This window comes from Saccoglossus kowalevskii, chromosome 22, assembly GCF_978046115.1.
Source record: "Saccoglossus kowalevskii chromosome 22, keSacKowa6.1, whole genome shotgun sequence".
In the NCBI taxonomy this organism is placed as follows: Eukaryota; Metazoa; Hemichordata; class Enteropneusta; family Harrimaniidae; genus Saccoglossus; species Saccoglossus kowalevskii.
Window position 1 is genome coordinate 15212057 of NC_140662.1, and position 16645 is coordinate 15228701.

At 36.3% G+C, this 16645-nt stretch overlaps 1 long non-coding RNA gene across 1 annotated transcript; it reads left to right on the top strand.

Moving 5' to 3' along the window:
• Positions 1-669: 669 nt before the first annotated feature.
• LOC144345905 (uncharacterized) lies at positions 670-15647 on the top strand. Its single transcript, XR_014928292.1, has 3 exons — positions 670-877; positions 2317-2516; positions 15141-15647. It is a non-coding gene; the product is annotated as an uncharacterized LOC144345905 (long non-coding RNA).
• The last annotated feature ends 998 nt before the right edge of the window (positions 15648-16645 follow it).

Here is a 16645-nt window from a genome sequence, read left to right on the forward strand (position 1 = left end):
CTGAAAATAAAATAATCCGACACGTCAGGGATACCTGCGACACTGAGATACTGGATCAACTTTGCTACTGGGCACCAAGTGGAATTACCATTGCTAGCAATATTGACGATACTGTCCTGTTTATACAGATCATTCCTACTAGCTCTAAAGGTAATACATGTGTACTAATATGCGATTTAAAGAAAACATAACGGATCTCTTGATGCTTATAAGGTTAATGTATCAAAGGAAACCAGCAAATGCTAGTAAAAATATACACAAATCTCTGATGTCAAGTAAAAAAACAGAATGCTTAAAGAGTTCAAGAATGCTGTGAATCATGGAAGCCGATACTGGCAACTTTTTGCTAACCAGTTTGCCGATCAGTCGCTTTGCAGACTCGGCGATGCTTTCAATGAAGGGGTGGTTGGAAGGTGGGGGGATACCAGCCAGGCTGTGCATCCATTGAATATTGTATGCTACGACTCTGACGCACTGCTTGGTCTTATCATCTAGAACAACGCCCTCAATCAAACTAGTCGGATACTGTGAAACATGGACGAGCTGAACGGGAAATCGTCAGTCCTCAGGCCTCTGGCCTTCGCTGAAATTCCTGCGACATTTCTTAAACACACCTTCGACGTTTGCTTATATAAATTACTATAGTAACAAATTAGGCATGGGGACTGTAGACAGTCTAGGCTACGATGTCCATTTATATTGCACAGCGCCATTCAACAACTGCGTAGGTAAGTATACACGTATTACGGTGACACGAACGAATAGGGAATAAAAGATACATTTCCGTATTCAACCAATAGCGACCCTTGTTACAGATGAGGGATTTACTATGCTATCCCACGGTACTGAGTGTTAACAATTTGACTCAATAGATCAGGTAAGCAGTCAAACGTTTTTCTTGTGGATTTCTTCATAGATGTGAATTGTTGTTTAGGCAATGTGTCTTAGCTCGCCTCTAGATAATTTGAATCACATAACAAAATCCCATTACTGTGATTGATACTCACAATGCACCCATATGACATTTGTTTTTTACTATTCATAGTTTTCGAACACTTACATTTTTGAGTTTATTCTTAATGCGTGACTGGTTTCCAGAAATTAGATGTAATATTTATGCAACAATAATAAAACAATATTCCGGACCTTCGAATAATCGCGTGTACCATGCCCTGTGTAGTTGTACAATGTTACCATGCTCGCATGATATTGGATTCAACAATCACGCGTTCTAACACAAGCCTAGTTATGTTTATGGCATGTTCGTCAAATTAGGAAAGCCGAGAATGTATTGTTAACTTTAGGAAAATGATGTAAAGAACTGAAATACAACCTATGATGAAAATACTGTATAAAATAAAATAAATAGTCGATAAACAACCCGCAAAATACAGAAAGATTGAATTGGAACATAGCTTAAAATAGTATAGTAGAGATTACTGATAATCCATAGAATACAATAACATTAGGCCTCACAAAAAATATGTTTTTTTTTTCAAATTATAGTGGAATTTGATTTATTTTCTAAAGTATGGAGACATGATATTTTTTTATTTGGCAACTGGTCAAGTATTCATAAATTAACATTAACCGTCACAGCAAAAACACTATATTCTCACCATTGTGGGAAGTGAGTGTAATGAGGTTGAAAGTCCAGTCTTCATCATTTGGTGAATTAATGCTTCCACCTCATGCGCACTCATGAGGGTATAGGGGGGATTGTCCAAGATTAACATCAACTACGCATATTACGAACAAAACAATTGAACATGTATATTCAGATAACTACACATATACATGAAGTAATGTCAAGCAAATAATATATCAATTTTAACATAGGTGGGTGTTGTGAGCTGAATTAACAATATACCACCATGGGTTAAATGAAATAAAATTGAGGGATGATATTAGGCTTCGCAAATATACTAATCGTTATATTTTTCTCAAAATATGGTGATATTTTATTTGTTTTTGAAAGTACAGAGACATTTTTTGTTAGGCATTATGTCAACTCACATTTTTCAGAATAAAATCGGTACAATCATGGAATAAATCTCAGAAAACTAATAAATTATTAGCTGTTCGAGAATAAATATTCACATTTACCTTGTGATGGCTATAAAAGACTTTTTTCTGTTTGTTTAAGGAAGTAAAAAGAATGAGTTGTTAGTTGTATACTTGAATGCCAGAACACGATTTATCGCATTGTGAATTGTCTATGTTCAGTTTTTCCACTTGTTCCAGTGTGAAAGAAAGCCATTTTGTATGTCATATATTTATTATGTCATCATTCCCACACATGTCTCATTATAACAGGAAAGCAAAGACCAACAGCACTGTCTGTTTATCGCTGTTATTCACACATCGTGCCATTGTCTGTACAATATGAAGAAACTAGTGTTACTTCTGTCCGTGTTACTCATTGTGGCCATGTTCATTGATGGTGGTGGTTGTTGGAGAAGGCGAAGGCGAAGGCGAAGAACGGGCTTCTTCCGAGCAGCTGAGGGCAACCTCATGTGAGTAATTGTAGTTTTGTATGCCAAACAAATTGTTATAATTAAAAACAAGAAGCAGTTTGGTTGAAAAAAAAATCAACGAAAACATAATTCACTAATGTGAAAGCCTTTCAATGTATTGTATATTTTTTTTATTCTTTTACCAACTGATCAGCATAGTGTAATATGTTTTGCATAATCTGCAAATTATTCTTACTAAAAAGATGATTATCGGCCGTGTTCTGTATATCATTACAATTTACTTAAATCTGCAAACGAAGATCAATTTATAGCGACGATAGTGCACTAAAAAACTGATGCATATAATAACAAATGGGCCTATTAACTCTAATGTTATGAATGTAATAATGGATGGGATTGATTGAGAAAGACAAACCAAGATGACCTTGAGCGAGTGAAAGGAGATCTCCTCTCCATTGCAGAATTTGCCAGACTTTGTTATATTACTGATCATTGAGTGGAGTCCTGTAAATTTCAATAACAGTCAAATTACCTAATTTGCATATTTATGTAAATGATTTAATTTTCGAAAACTCATGTGATACATCAAATGAAAGAATTTTGGAGAATTTAAATCTGAAATATAATCATAAATGGGAATAACACGGGTTGATATTGTTAAATAATTTTCATAAATTAACCAAACTTTAAAATAAAAACTATATAGTTAAGCTAACAGTGTATTGCTTCATGCTAGCAAATTGTGGACCCATATGCAATGCGTGTTAACAGTTGGCAACACTGATATTAATGATAAATGCAGAACGGGAAATAATTTTGTCATTTTTTGTGACAATTGAATCTAAAAATATGGCGCATGGTATAAAAAGATTAAAGCGGGGTACTCGTCACCTGCGCATGCGTCATATGCCCATAGCGTGTCATTGTTTACAAACAAGCGTCTACCCATGAGCCTTTGCGTTTCAGCGTGTGTTGTTATCGTCGCTTGGGACTCAATTCCCGCGCGTGCGCAGACGACCCTCCCGTATTGTTTTGTTTCAAAATTGTTCATGCATGTACTGGCACTACATGGTGTCGCAGTGTAAGACCCGCTTATCGCAATTGAGATGGCTACCCACAGAACTCACACTGGACAGGGGGTTCTTTTACTGCAAGAATGGGGTAGACAAGACAATAGTACTGGAAATGAAATATCGAGTTAAAGCTCCTGGCTTTAATACCTCTCAAATTACAAGAAATAAAGCACAGAAAAGTACAATGAATAAAGTCACTAAACTAGGGGATTGCTTAGGGAAGTGTGCATTGGTGATAACTCACAGTTCCAGGATGTAATAATTGACGACAGTCAATGGCTTCTGCAACACAAAAACGAAAAAATAAAGGAGTCTTGCTTGCAGGGTTTGAGGTAATATGACAACAACATAAAATAGAGGATGCTGACACATGGTAAATATATTTGTCTACGAATTTTCATTATAGTCCAAGCTAAGCTTGTATATATACTATACACAATTAATGTGTATAATATGGAAAATATTGGAGTACATATGACCAGCAACATACCATATTTGGTCAATCAGTTACTAAACAAAGAAGAACAACTGTGCATCTATTTTGGGTTTTGTGCGTTTTTCTATTTTCTTAATTCTCGTGACATATTCTTACAGTTGTCCACTTTTTCAAGCGAAATATACATATTGTTCTATAATGATTTTGCTATGGTATGGATATGTAAAGGAATAGAAAAAATACATTGATTTTAATAGAATTGTGAGAAAGAAAGTTTAGGTTTATTGTTTGTTCTTTAATAATACACGTTTGCTCATTATACCGTGTTTTCGCAATATTTTTTTCTTCTGCTCTAACACACTATGAAATCACAATTTGATGATCCACAATTGAAAAGTGAAAATAAGTCTTGAAATATACAATCTAGTACTAAAATACAGGACTGGGAAACCTTTCAATTTTCTTGATTTCTTCATGAGCACAAAACATTCTTGAAAATAGGCGGCTTTTTATCAGTCTTTGCCAATTGCGATTGAGAGCATAATTATAATGTGAAAATATAACCGAACCATTATTGATGCGACACAGGATTATATTGACTCTAAAATTGAGATTACAAAGCACCCAGCATAATTTGAAATTATCTCTTGTTTATTTATTATATACATTCATTTTTACTTATACATGACTAGTCATGGTTATAGCTAGATAGAAAAGCCTATTGTAGAGAAAGAAATGGTTTTCGATCGAAACCCCTCTGCTATAGCGCCAGTGGAGAAACAAAATGATTTTTGCTCGAAAACCCTCTGCTATAGTGACATGAGAGAATGAAATGTTTTTCGATCGAACCCCCTCTGCTATAGGGCCAGTAGAGAAAGGAAAGGTTTTCGCTCAAAAACCCTCTGCTATAGGGACATGAGAGAATGAAATGTTTTTCAATCGAAACCCCTCTGCTATAGGGCCAGTAGAGAAAGAAAAGGTTTTCGCTCAAAAACCTTTTGCTATATGGCCATGAGAGAATGAAATGTTTTTCTACCGAAAACCCTGTGCTATAGAGCCTGTAGAGAAAGAAATGTTTTTCGATTGAAAACCCTCTGCTATAGGGCCGTGAGAGGATGAAAAGGTTTTCGATCGAAAACCCACTGGCAAAAAGTTTTAGATCGAAAACCCTTCGGTGCGGGGGAATGAGAACGAAATGGTTTTAATCCTCTGATGCAAGGCCGTGAATGAAAAGTTTTTGGTCAAAAACCCACTGACATTAGACATGTTTTTTAACAAAATCCTCTGGGTATGGGAGTATTATCATTCTTTATGGACTGGATGCAGCTTTTGTGGCAGAACCGCCCAGGCATGCGAGGGCACGTAAGCCACATGACTGAGAGCAGCATCTAGTCAATAAAAGTAACAAGTAATTAACTGAGACTGTATATTAAAATAACAAAATAGTTTATTGTAACAGATTAAAATTCGTAGCAAGGGAAAAACCATCAAACTAACAAATAAAATTACAAGCAGTCTGTCAGCTGAGATAGAACCGCTGTTAGCAATGCACATTGCAATTAAAGAACAGAAGATATCATTAGAAAATGAACAATATGTATAGTATCAAATCAATCAAACTTGCTGTTTTTAACAAGAATTCAAAAATATCACTTTTCACCAAACATTTCTAAAATATTCACCAAAATTAGAGAATTGAAGATATCATCATGAAATGAACAAATCTAAGAGGTACATATACACCAAGTATCAAAACATTCAGGCTTGTAGTTTTCAAAAAAAAGTCGAAAAAGTTGACACGGACGACAGATGCCGACGGACAATCACTCATATGACAAGCTCCGCTCGACAAAGTCGATAGCGAAGCTAAAAAATCACCAGCTGCATCAAACACGAACACGACACTGCGAGATAACCACCACTCTTCAATCGAGTCGCTGTCATGGATTATGTAGACCATTTTGATGAACCTCTGTTTTGAACATAAAGTGTCATAAATAGCATATCGGTAATATGAATAGATTTGGATTTATGAATATGAAGTCGGAAAAGTGAAACATTGGCACGGATGTCGGACAATCACTCATATGATAAGCTCTGCTCGACAAAGTCGACAGCGGAGCTAATAAAACATTACCATTACAACCATGCCTATTTTGAATCCATAGTTCATTCCGGGTCAGTGGTGTAATTATCTTCCATTCCAAGCATGAAGTGCAGTCTTTGACTCCTTAGAGTTTGTTAAGTTGACAACGACGGACAATTATTAATATGAACAGCTTTGCTATGTCGACTTTGTTGATCAAATTACTAAACAATACCATAAGTCTCCAACATAAAGTACCGAGCACATGCAACAAAGGAGAGCGAATTTTAAGTCTCAGTATCAAACTATGTTTGAAAATAGAACTACCGAATTCTGCCGTAAATTCGCCCAAGTCTGTTAAACGGCAGTTTAGGTTTTAAAATGGGACAAAGAAATTGCGAAAGGGCGATTTTTCGGCAGTTATTAGGTTATAAGGTGCTATTTTAATCTTTTCTGATGTCTAAAATAGTGTTACCGTAGTCACTAGCGTGAATGGGTAAGCTTTATTTCGACAATGAACTGTTATCGTTGTAAACAATGTTAAATTATTCTTCAAATGGTCAGTTTATCTTTCGAAAACAACTAATTTTTTAGTTTAAAAACAAATTATGTCGCTTTCCTGTCAAAATACAAGCCAAAAGATCGCACAATATCGGCAAATTTCTTCCGAGCTGCGTGCAATAACATTGACATATTTAAATGAGCTGGTATCATCTATCGTTTTTATTTGTTAATTGGCAATTTGATCTGTCAGTTTAAAGAACAACGTCCCAGGTCAAAAACATGGCGGATATTCATTTCTACAGCATTGAGCATTGAAAATGCGATCAGAACCATTTGCTTACTATGAAATATGGTGAAATTTATTTGCTTTTTATAACAACTCAGCGAAATTATTCTTTGCATGTTAATATAATCATTACTGGGTAATAATCAACAATTGTGAAACACAGCATGGCCGGATTGCGCTGCATCGATCATTTGCTACTATCGTAAGCAATGCAGTTGGCTTCGATTTTATTTGAAAATTCATTTAGAATACACTAACGAAATGGAAAAAAAATAATAGTATTTGCCACACGAGGTTCGTTAATGTGATTTTTTTGGAGAAAGTTGAGCCTACTTTTTTGAAATTTGTAACCCCAAATAAGGGCCCACCAGCCGTGAAATCGCCCAGGATGATTTTTCGGATGGGCGAATTTACGGCAGAATCCGGTAATAATCTGAAAGAATTGCTTACCTGTGCCACTACAAAGATCCAAAACCATTGAGTCATCTGGCGAAAATCTTGAAATCAGTTGCGTCAAGATACCCAATGGCTTTTCCTATATGCATGCCACACGCTCATCTTCACCTCTGTATTTCGGCAAACTTGAAGATCTCCAGAAATTATGGTGGTCGTTGTTGCTGTCCATATTCAGTTGTGCAGGATTAATTTCTTCCTGGCTCCAGTATGCAACAACGCCCCCATACTTAGCATTACATAATGTAACAGTAGAGCCTGCGAAAGAATTTATTCAAAAATATTAATGTTAAAGCAGTCTGATTGATAAATGAGATCAACAATCTAACAAAATGCATAATATTCAATTCAACTTGCGTAGTCCCATTACGGGGGGGATAGTTAGAAATGAGGATATAAAACACCTTTTGAAACTATTGTATGAGACTTGAATATTCAGATTATGTATAGTTTACATAAAGATAATCTGTTTAGTCACTAAATGAGCTATGTTTTGGCACTTTAGGAGATGACATGATACTGCTCAGTGGATAAATGTCACGTGGCTTTATGTCACTGTTACTGTATTTGCCGAATATGATTCTGACACTAGTTAACACATTGGGCAAAATTTAAGGTTATAATTCTCATCTAAAATTTGACGAGAAGGCTTTTTCAAACAGAAGGATGTTCTCTGAGTAATCTATGGGTCATTTATTATTGTTTAAATGTTGTTTATTATCAATAAATAATATATTAACTAACCAGCATCAACATTGTCAATATAATAATACCCGAGGTCAATTTTCACAGAACAATAAAATTGTAAAAAGGAACATCATGTTCCATACTTATTGCATGGATTGTCACAGATAATTTCTTCAATTCTTCGACAGACCAATCCTGTAATTTGAAACACAAAACAAATATAAAAATATAGAATTTCACACCGTTTTGAATAATTATTTACAAATGCAATTAAATCTGATAGTGAAAACAATAGAAATTCATGAAACTCTATACAGATGTGTTTAAAAGTGTTAGAGGTGATCAATGATGTCATAGACATATTTATGAAGTACTCTTGCATCATGTTCACAATAAGTAAATTATTATGCAAATCAGGTAATTATTATGGATGTATTTCAACCCAAAATTAATTAGATCGCCTCATTGTTGAGGTATTTATGTACTGAGATGAAATAGTAGTTAATCAAATATGTGAATCGGTCATCTGTGATAATCAAAAACCTACATATGTTTTATAAGATATCCTACTGTAAAATACTTTATTTTCACTTGAAATTAATTTTTACTATTTTTGTTGAAGGAATGATATAAAAAGTATGCATGAAGTCAGTACACCAAGAGTATCGACCGACACGCAGCGAAAGTCGATGCAGCTTACTGTCCAAGTGCATACTTTTTGGTATCCTTGTAATAACATTATTATTATACATCTTTTTCTCGAATGTCGAAATGCAAAAAGTTTAGAACAGAATCGGCTAACTCCTTTGTGTGGAGTTCGGTCAAACCCTGCGACAGCCATGTTTGTTTCTATTACACACTGAATCATTCCATACTGCAAAACTGTAGCATGCTGCAACTTATGGTGTTACGTGGACAGATGTATAATAGTTGATATCCAGTGAAAATAAATTTGATACAAAACACCCATAAAGTTAGCGTGACATGTAGGCGTGAGTCGACCCAAGAGACCTGACAGAATATTGTCTCCCGGCAAGATCGATACTGCGAATTTCACAAAGTTCAAGCCTTTGTGCAATGAGTTTCAATGAATATTCATTTTGGTGGTCATGGTAACACCATCACGCAAAGTTGTGTTTGCATTGTCGGCAAAAATCCCTGTTTCAACAAGATTATAAACATTGGACGGAAATTTGCCAGCACCTTATTACACATTATGTCAGCATACAAATAAATGTGATGACATTCCTGCAATTTGATTGGTACCGACAATAAATCGTCAGAGGAAGTGAAAAATAACATCAATCTGTCAGGCGTGTGCTGGGTTTGCGTAGGACGGTAAAATGCGGTTCTTTATAGATCAACTCCTAACTAATGCAACACATCACACCACATCAGAAACATGTAATTTTCAGGGAAAATTTCATGATCTTGTTTTATAAATATGATGTCTACCCACGAGTTACTGTAGCACACGAATCTACAGGAGTATTTTTGTGAACGACAGGTCGGCCCTGGGATTCTGGCCCTGGATTTACGCGACTAATTGACGTAATTTTAAAACATACGACAATTCGTTCCACGCAAACCACTCTGTAAAATAGCGTTATTTCAAACAACACCACTCGAGGCGTTATATTCGGACAAATTGAGGCAGATGAGCCAACAACCAACAGAAAACATAGCGACAGGCGTATTTATAACTGTTGTGACGTTGCTTCGCTTTCACGAGCTAAGAATCGTTCTACGATTACATCATTTCCGCTTTAAGATCTCGTAATCGTGACAAGCACTGCGGTTGACGCTGTGACATCACGTCTATTCAGTCTTCCAACTTATAATTCATAATTGAGATTGTTCTAGCATTCACTAATACTGTTAGCGTTTATTATTTGGGCTTAAATTTAATATTCAAGATAATAAATGTTGTTGGATATCGATAATATGGTGGTTTCACATAGTAAAATAATGCAGGCTTTTGTGGAGGGCTTAACTCAATTTCGAATCAAAATCAAGCCTTCCGGATTCAAGCCTCTTGGTTGATTTGACAACGGTAGGTATCATTTATTCTAAAAAGTAAAAGATCGGTAAACATGAAACTAAATTTCTCATGCGTTTCACGTGCGACATGTTTACTAAAAAAACGAATTTATTTAGATATTAGTGCGTGAACTCTCGAGGTCATTGCCCATCGCCGCACATAATTCAAACACGTTGTTACTGCCATCGACATATTGTTCCGAACACCAAAACCATGCCTGACCAAAATACTAACATTGCCAGCTAAGTTGCTGACTGCTTTGGTGTGCGCGTCTGAAGATCGTTATCTTACTTGATCCCCCCCCCTGGATCAAACTAACACCAAAAGGAGACGTCGCACTCACTAATTACGAGGAACACACACAAGTCAAGTGTTCTGGAAATCGGATCAATGATTACACCCCCAATTTCAATGTATTTAAATATTTCATTTAAGTTGCCATATATTACAATGTATGATATATCAAAATATAAGACACACTGTATGTACAGTGTCGAACTAAATGCGTCAACCCCCAAATTATAATGGAACGTTCTATCTGTTGAAGTTTTTGCGCGCAAGTTTGTGTTCATATATAGTACGTCAAAGGCTGAATGGATTTTCGCTGCGATATTTAGGCAATGAGACTGGGAGGTCGATCAGTACTATACACGGCAAAGTCGAAACACTCGGGAAACGGAATCAACTCGCACCTCTAAGTCGACCGGTCAACACGTACAAAGGCGACCCCCGAAGTAGTGGAATTTACTGAGTTTTTGAAGGCCAGAATAAATATATGTCAGTTAAGTGAAAGGAACGCTGTTGGATGAGGGTGTTTGTACGCCCAACTCACTGCCATACGCAAGAACCATATACCACACATTCAAGCGAGATTTAGACTACTCATATAAAAAACTACGTCTATTCCGAACAGCTGACGGAACATAACATGGACAAAATCATGAAGTATATCGACATGATTTCTCAACTTAACCCTCTCCGTGTTCATTGTTTTGATACGGCGGAAGTGAAACGCACAGCAGGCAATCGTGTCCATGGACATGTTTCAGTCAGTCAGCCGGCAGTGGAAGTGCAAAGATACACATCCAACATAAATTTTACCGTGAATTTATTGCATAGCTCGCTTGGTGTGACCCATGTCATTTTTTATTCTGGTCGGAAATTCTGAATGGCGGATTCTAGCAGCGAGCGTGGGCAGATTTTTGAAAAAATAACGAACGAAGAAATCGATAGGTAAAACGATGTTTGAGTAATATTCTTAAACATAAAACACATCTAGATGTGTTTTTACTAAAATAAATGAGTTTTCAGTAGACCAATACACTCACGTGACACTACTTTCCCGAATTAGGTTCGTGCAGGGAGCTGGTTCGTGTAAACTACTTTCCTGGGGAAGCCTCTTTCGTTTTGGCACCGCAGGCCACGACACCAGATCTATTCACACTACCTGCTTAGACTTCGTACTTGATATGGTTGCACATTTGTCGTTATTTTGTGCAAAGTAATGACAAACGAAACAGCGTTAATTTTTGACACAGAACAAAGGGAGATGTGGTGGACGGTGGACTAATCAGAATATCGGAATCAATCCTCAGTACTGGCATTTTGTGGTTCTTTGCTAAGACCGATATAAAAAATAAATGTAGTAGTCCAGATAATCGTGGTGTCGTAATTATCCAATATATACGTTAAGACAAAACATCCTTTCCCATTTATACTGTTTTATTGTTTACACTTTGTAAAATACCATTTTTTTTCAAAAAATAAAAAAATAAAAAAAAAAGAACTGCAGACCTCACTTCTTTATATTTTTGAGTGGGCCAGCCATGTTTCCACATACAAAAATACACATAATATTTCTATTTAGATTATTTTACTTAAAAAAAAATATTTTAGAAGCATAACAATACAACGACTAGATTTGGTGTCACAGTTTGCTCCCAATTCATACTTTACATTCTCATGATTGAATAGTGTAACGAAAAAGACGCTGGAAGCAATGAGTTGCTTCGTCGAAATGAGTTTGAGAACCTTCAAACTGTTTGGGTCCGCTTCTTGGCACATGCCAAGTTATGCCCGTCTAATCGTTTAACAGGGAGAGAATTTACAAAAAAAAAAGAATAGCAGACTGCATATACACTTGAAAAAAATGAATTTTTCTCGATGTTAAACCGGATGCTATGTAGTAATTGTATGGAACAATGCATTCTGGTTGTCCAACTAAGGAATGCTGTAAACTTAAAGCTAGCTAATGTACACTATTGTCAGAGACTCATTCTCGCCGCTAGAGTTTATTTCCGCTTCAAGACTCAACGGAATAAATCTGTGTAGGCTTCGCGTAAAAGAGGCCGGAGCCATGGCGTACGACGATGCGGCAACTTGGATTCAGTCATACTCCACCATTTGGCTCAAGCAAGCCTGTAAGGCTGTATGTTAAACCATGGAGCTCCATGGTTAAACGTACAATGTAGAAAAAACGCGTCGCCGTGTTCACAATACTAATTATTATCAGCTCATTACCAACTGGCACCGAACCAATTCTGTCGTCGTATCGCTTATTTGGAATAAAAGACGTGTTTTAAGAGCAGGTCAAAACTTCCACCAGTATTCGACTGAAGCCTGTCACATTGCTTAACTGAAGAATGATACCTCTTGGTGTGTGAATTGAGTCTTATCCATTTAACATCACCAAACCACCAACTATTAATTGCAGCGGATTTCTTAATTTGTAATATTACAATAAATGTGGAGCAAAAAATTATATTCTTATGGGGAGGGTGCTCAGCACTGCCAATTCACATCATACTTTTGAAATGGTCTCTCGACGAAATATGCATCGGGATAAAGCATTATGTATGTAGTTTCTACCAACGAACATTTTAATTACAATTTTTCTATTCGTTGTTTTTTTTTCCCTCAGACGGAATTGGAATAGTCTCTCTCTTTCAGTTATAACTTGTGTATAGTATACGGTTCTAGGCCAATCAGATCTTGGTTATACCACACATATTTCATAGCAACCAACGTAGTTGGCACTTGCATGTAGATCCACATCCTAAATTAGACCATTATAGTTTTTATCAATGTATCGGATAATCCATGATTTTGAACAGGCACATTGCATTGACATTACATGCACATTGTGTGCCGACATTTTTTAGCCTTCATATATGGAGAGAATTACAGCACTGGGTTAACGTTTGTCCAGGCCCACATCGGGACCCACTCGGCTCGTGCAGAAATCACGCTGTCATTCGTTGATCTGTTAGTTGACCCAAACATGGAAAGCGATACACATATGATGAAAACAATAATTAACATATTGAAATTAATTCATTTTGTTATTATAATATTTATTACGAGTCACCGTGCAATGAACGGCTTAAAAGAATCGATTTTTTTTGTTTATGTCAATGTAGCATTGCAAGAAAATACCGGTTGCAGCACATGAATATTCATCGCCGACGACAGTTTGCATTCATTTCATTTATTACTACTGTTTCCGATTTCGGTTCGACCACTGATTTCGATTCGTGCCGAGCGTTCAAGTAGATCTCTAACGTGAACGCCACTAATGTGTACTAGAAAGTGACTTGGCTGAGAAGGATTACGTACTACAATATACATGTACTAACACTGACACTCTTTTTTCTATTTTTTGAAAGTAATGGTTTTAAGAAACATTCATTGTGTGTTTTAATCATAGGTTAATCAACAGTATGTTTATAAGTTCAGTCACATCAGACAAAACAAATATCACTTATCACGTAGAAGTAACACACGTGATTATAAACAATGTATTAACAAGTGTGAGCTGTCTTGGCTGAGTTCAAGTGCAGCACCTTACACGTTTTTTTCCAAAACGTAAAATATGACGGAACTTCGTTCTATCATAGCCCAACTAGACTTTTTTTAGATTTTTGAAATGTCATAAATTGGATCTAATAAAGACGTACAAGAAGCGCGATGTATTGAAGCTAAGCACGTCTGGGGGTACATCATCTTCAAGCCAAGACTGTGTTTGTCGTTGATGGCGGGATCATGATGCGGGAGTAATTGTACTCAACGAGCAATTTAAAAACAAGCTGTACGAGGGCGCTATATACGAATATGGAATAATTTTATATATTGGCTAATGCACAATAAAATTGTCAACAGTTGTACACACCATGTAAGGATAAATATTATAAGGCAGTTCCCGGAAAATGTCAAAAAAAATGTAATTTACAATGGGCGTACTCTGCGTACTTGAGGTGGAAGAACACAAGAATACGCCGGAAACCGTTCACGTAATGATCGGTTACCCAGCTGTATATGTTGTTTCAGTTTCAACGTAAATTGGCATATATGTTTGCATTTACGTTTCTTCCGTCTAACTTAATCAGCGGTTATTTAAAAGTATACGTTATAAACGTTGAACGGAAATCTGTGGTTTTTCAGAAATTGCCGTTGATTTAGGTTGGACTGAATGGACGGCAAACGTAGCAATTCCGCCTGACGGTTACGCTACGGATATACCACCCTCATAGTCCGACGGTTATGTGGCGGTTTTACTGCAAACCGCCATGTAACCGTTGTGTAACCGTACCAGAAACACGTGATTTCATGCCGTGTAATATTTTTGTCTGTCGGTAAGGGGTTCTCATTACTGAAACAGTTTTTGTACATAATGATTTAATGATGTTTATATATGATCGCAAAATATCTATTGTTTTAGAGTGCTAGATTTTATAATGTTGATATTAATACCGTTATTGATATCTTGGTTGGATGGTTGATCTAAGTCGAAACATGAGGTGAATATTTTTGAAAGAACTATAATGATAATCGTCTGTACCATAATAATTAAGAATACCATGACAAAAACTCTTTGACTAATAAATTAATTGAAGCCAAGCCTCGTGTAAATGTATTATGTATGTGCATACAATATAATCACATAAATACACTTTACAGTTGTGCATAATCGCTAGTCTGATTCGTTTTTTAAGATAAAAAGGAAATTTCACATCAGAAGAAATCGGTAGAATATTTGAGATTTGATAGTTCATACAAATAAATTCCGGCACTAATAATACTTTTTTTTTTATTTTTCAGTGATGAAACACAAGATGACGTTGGAGTTGGTAACCAGGATGATACGAGTACCATGTCACCCTTTGGCAAAATCTTGAAACGATAACAATATTCATGTCGTTCTACATGTCACGTCAATTCTGAATAGATGTTAGATTGTTATACCAATTGTTATTCTGCATGCTGTCACAAACATGCACAAACTATTGTTGTTATTACATTAAGTCATAGTGGTAAAACTAGTTATACAAACAGTCTCAAATTATAAAACCATTTTCACATGATTCCTCGACTTCACTGTATTGTTTAATGTAATATTCGATGGAAGTTTTTATAGCATGATATATTTAGCCAGGGCTCTTTGAGATAAACGTTTACGACGAGGTCCGAAGAAAATGTCCATATATGCAGACAAGAACTTAAGGAAACTAGGCCATAACAGATATTTCAACGAAGGGATTACATGGAAGTACGAAATTAAATAGAACATTGAGATTAGGTCAAGTACATTAAACAATTCTTCCACTACGTTGTTCGTGTTCCAGTAGTATTTTCGAAATGCGTGTTGCACAGTACGCTGTGTCTCGGAATTGCCGTGCCGAGGATTGCGTACCAATGAAATCATCCTACTCGTGTCCACGGGTGGATTTTGAGTTACCGATGTGTCATAACTTATTCCATACTTATTACACCAATAGTGTCATAATACTTCAATGAGATTCGATGTACTGAACTGGCTGTTTTCAGCTGCTTGCGAAATCATGCATCAACAACTTAGGAATATATTATTCACCTGAAGCAAACAAGGCGAGGACTTAAAAACAAAACAAATTATATATATAATTACAATAAAAAAGTCCGCCAAATATCAATATTCATTGCTAATGAACAACGCAGAGGGATATAATTGCAATGGTTGTGTTGACGAATATCGAAATAGGTGATTATTTATAATATTTTATTGCATTATCATTGTCACAGTATAAGGCCTGCTTATTGCTATTGAGAGAAGCACCCACATAACTCACACTAGACAGGGGGTTCTTTCACTGCTACAATGGGGTAGACAAGACAATAGTGCTGGAAATGAAATACACATACACCAAGCTCCTGGCTTCAATACCTCTCAAAATAATTACAAGGAACAAAGCACAGAAAAATACAATGAATAAATTCACTGAAGCAGCGGATTGCCTAGGGAAGTGTGCATTGGTGATAACTCACAGTTCCAGAATGTTGAAATTGATGACTCTTTTCAAGTCTTGCCTATTTATATGCATGAATGCTCCAGATTCATGTACACTACCTGGGTTTGCACATGAGCCAATCAGAATGTGGTCTTGCCAGCAGCAGCCCCAGGCAGGCAAGTCAGTAGATCTTAAGCATTCTTTGTTATGTAAATCCCAAGCACACCTGGTAGATTCCAATTGTCCTTCCAGAGTTGTAAATATGTATGAACTGGCAATTACACGGCAATGCACACTGATTCTTTCCATGATTCCATGCACACTTCTATTTGCTGGGTT